Source organism: Vespa mandarinia, chromosome 11, assembly GCF_050613455.1.
Source record: "Vespa mandarinia isolate Hongniang chromosome 11, ASM5061345v1, whole genome shotgun sequence".
NCBI classification, from domain to species: Eukaryota; Metazoa; Arthropoda; class Insecta; order Hymenoptera; family Vespidae; genus Vespa; species Vespa mandarinia.
The window spans coordinates 8,239,179-8,243,607 of record NC_140820.1 but is presented as its reverse complement, the minus strand read 5'-3'; positions in this window follow the sequence as shown (position 1 = coordinate 8,243,607).

Sequence of the window (4,429 nt, the reverse complement as noted above, 5' to 3'; positions counted from 1 at the left end):
GCCCGGTTTTCCACAGATGTAGCAAAGGAATGTTCTGGGCTTTTTCGCCGGGCACGATACTGCAACATGTCCTCGCGCAAGGCACCGGTGGCATCTGAGGGGCCACTTCCTGAATTCATTCACCTTCAATTTCTTAAGTCCCACGTCTATTCTGTCCCTCTCTAGTGCCACCCGAATGACAGGCACCGGGGCAGGACACCGTGGCCTCGCTTAATCTGCCCCTGCCAATCCTGATTTCTCCAGCCTTAATGATGTTGGGGTCTGCTCCGGATCGCACCTCCAAAAGCGCGTTCCTTCTGACGGTCCCGTTAGCGTACGCATCCAGTCTCTCCAACCTTATGGTGCTCGTGCGCACGGAGCGAGTAATCTTCGCTCCTGAGACGGAACTCCTTAAGGCCTCCGCAACCCGGTCGCCCTTATCATTTGCCCCTTTCCCTCGTACCTGCCATATAACGGCAGCAGTGAGGCCTCTCCTACAGGACATGGTGCTGATTCCCAGGTCTTTGAGGTTGATCCCCTCCGTGGCCCGGACGAATGCGTCTCAGTTCGTCGGCTCCACCGTACAGGATAGGGAAATTGCAGCTACTTCTCTTTTCTTTGCATTCCCATCTTTTTTCGCTGCACGCAGCTGCTCCTCTTCCATCATTTACTAGGGGGCGCCTTTCCCCGCAAGAGTTGAGGATCGCTGACTTTATTCTTTGATGTAACCAGGGAGAGTATATTCGCTTCTCTCCTCTGGACCCGTCTCCTGTTTCGGCCAAGCATCTGTACAAATTCATCCTGCGGGGTTAGTGTCTTACCTACACTTACCTGTTGCGCAGGGGGCCTAGTGGACACAGCACGAATTGTAGGGCCTTTGTGTGGTTCACCAGTTCCAGTCGCAGCACCAGTCGATGTCTGATGCCGCTGTTGCTGCTGCTGTTGCTGCCTCTACTGCTGCTGCTGCTGCCGCGGCAACTGCCGCTGCCGGTGCTGTAGCTTCTGCTGATGTTGCAGCTTCTGCTAATGTTGCCGCTGCTGTTGCTGCTGCAATTGCTGCTGTACTTGCTGCAGATGTTGCTAATGCTGCTGCTGTACTTGCTGCTGTTGTTGCTGTATACTGCGGACAGCCTCCGCCAATATCCTTACCGACTCGTATGTGTTTGTATCCGGGGTCCTTTCTTGGCTTTTCACATCCATGGGATTTTCCAAAATGTTTTCCCTCTTCTTAATTGCTCTCTTGAGGCGAATGTTCTCCTCCGTGGTTTCCCAATTGCGCAAATCCATGGCCCTGAGTTCGGCCTTCAGCTACACAATGGTGTCCTTTGCTATCGGAGGATCATCTGCTCGGGTTTGTAGCCTCATCCTAAGAATCTTGAGTCTCTCCATTGTTACTCTATGGGTACGTTTCATGGCACCATATATGCCCCTTTAAGGTTGCGGCATGTCAGCCTAGCACTTTGGACCTCTATTGAAGGATACCTCAGAATATCGATCGCCCTACTAGTCTCCATTTGAGACAAGGCGGGAATCTCCGCTGGTCTTCCCTCATCCAGCACGGGTCAGTCTATCCCCGACTTTTACTCTTCGAACGAGTAGACCACGTACCTCGCGTTAATTCTTCCTCCCCTGCTTCGGTGACTTCAAGCTGGAGAGCCTAATGCTCTAACGGTCCTGGCAGCTTTTTGCGACTCTGTCAAGAGGCACTCTTTCCTTCCTACACTTCTTGGCGCATTAGATACACCGCAGGCCAGGTCGTCTACCTGTGGTACCCTTCGTGACGCATTATCCAGAGCTGGGGCCAGGTTTCCTACCCCGAGCTCCTGGCAGTCGTTGGTTGATTATGGCGGGTGTCCTGTCATACCACCACCTGACACCGCCGTGGCATGGGTATCCCTCCCACGCCCGTTTATTCCATTGTTTGTACTATGCATGTTTGATTGGATAAATGTTAATGAGATCCATTCTTCCCAATGGAAGGGAAACGAATGAATGGAAGCCAAAGAGAGAGAGATGAAGACTAGGTAAAGATGTGACAGAAGAGCAAAGAAACGGACCATCATACAAGAACATTCATACAACATTCACACAATCCCATTTAGTCGCCACTAACGACAAGCAGGGAGTATTGTGGGAGTATTTCACACCCCCTACCCCAGGGGGGAAGATCACGTTGAGCCTGTGTTGAGCACTGCTAGCTCCAGTCTCGACACCACCTCCATGATTCGTCTCCCTGTAGAGTCCAGCCTGGCCTACCCCATTCGAGAGCTTTGGCATTCAGGTCTCCAACCGCAATGAGTTCCCCTTTCATTTCCCGTAGCGCGTCTTCCAAATCGTCCAGTATGTTCTTCAAGTCGTCTATCCGGTCGTTCGGGGTGAAATATACGCTGACATAAGTCATCGAGTTATGTCTCTCCCAAATGTAACCGCCTCTGGATCCTTGATCCGACACATATATCTGTCGGGGATCAGGTTTCCAGATGGCCGCGATGCCCAATTCGTCGGTGTACCTTCCCGCTCCTGCCCTGCCATGGTACTATTCGCTTATTAGAACAACATCAGCTTTTTTCTCAGAGCAGAGCTGGGTTAGAAGGTGTTGTGCCGTCCTGGTCCAACTGAGGTTACCCTACAGTACTCTCATCCTTTTTCTTCTTGGCTGTTGCAAGGGCCTCCTGGACGGCTTTGCATACCCTTGATCCAGCCAGGTGTTTCTTAGGTCCAGCAACGCTATTGGAGCACAAGAAGCAAGTAAACTCGCTGACCTGACAGTCTTTGATCTTGTGCCCCGTGCCGCCGCAGAAATAGCAAAACTTACTGCGATCAGGGCCTTGTACGAAGCGCTATGGTGTCCACAATCGAGACATCGGTTTCATCGCCTCACTTCTGCTCTTCCGCCGACTAGCACTCAAGTGGCCTCCAAAAGCTTCGCAGCTGCTTTCTCTTCTATTTTGACAAGGATCAGATGTTGCCTCGCGTTGGGGTTCGTCATTTTAACTTCGAATTTCCCCGCGTAGTCTGGCAGGGTCCACTTTAGGGCCTTCTCGACTTCTACCAACGATGTGTTGGAATCGCAGTCACGTTTCTCCAGCGTTGCTCTAGGGACCAGTTCAGCGATGCTGCTCCTTTCTCTTACTTCTTTCCTGAGGGTTTCTGCGAATGAGGCCCTGATATCCGCAGTGATCTTATTGAGTTCGAAGAGAACCCCTCCCGTTCTTATCTCCCGGACTGATCTAACGTATTACATTGCAGTGCTGGCCTTAATGCGCTGGTGGATCGCACCGACTACGCCTGCGTAAGATTTACCTTGTGCAAGTTTCAGGAGGATCGCACCCAGTTTCATCCTCTTTCTCGGCCAATCCTCCGATTTGCTCGGATTCTTTATATCCTGCTGAGGGTGTTTCGTCGCCTTCTTCGCTGGTTGTTCCTTATTTTTTCCGTTCTTGACGACCTTCGTCCACTTGGTGGCTTCGGTCGTCGTCGCCTCTTGCCTCGGACTTTTGTGGCTTTCTCCAGGCAACTGCTGTAGGCTTGTGACTACTCTCTTAACAGCGCCAGCATCTGTTATAGAATTTGCCCAAGGGCTCAGAGAAACTCGAGCGAGGGTCCTCGCTCCCTTATTGAACTTTTTGCGAGATTTATACATGAACTCGAGACTGTCAATGATGTCCTGATAACAATAATTATAACGATAATTATAGTAGTAATAATTACGGTAATAATAGCGATAATAATTAGGATAATAACAACGATAATAATAATAACTAAATTAACCATAATAATATTAATAACAATAATAGTAATGAAAATAATGGCGGTAATAATAACGATTATAATGAGGATAATAATAAATACAGTAATAATAATAGTAATGGAGAATATTAATAACGATAATAATAACGATAGTAATAAGGGTAATAAGATCGATAATTATAACGATTATAATAGCGGTACTAATAAAGATAATAATAATGATAGTAATAACTGTAGCAATAACAATAATAATAACGAAAACAATAACCCTAATAATAAAGATAATAATAACGGAAATAGTAACGGCATTAATAACGGTATTATTAACGATAACAATAGCGGAAGAAATACCGGAAACAATTACGAAAATTATAATAATAACAATAATAACAACAATAATAATAATTATAATAATACACATAGTAATAACGATAGTAATGAATATTAATAATAACGATAATAATAATAACGATGATAAATAGTGTAATAAAAACGATAATAGTAGGATTAATAAAAATGATAATAATATCGGTAATAATAAAGTTAGTAATAACGGTAATAATAACGGAAATAATAGCAATAATAACTGCGATATATATAATGGTAAAAATAACGGTAATAATAACAGTAACAATAGAAATAATAATAACGGTAAAAATAACTGGAATAAGAACGATAATAATAACGGTAATAATAACAG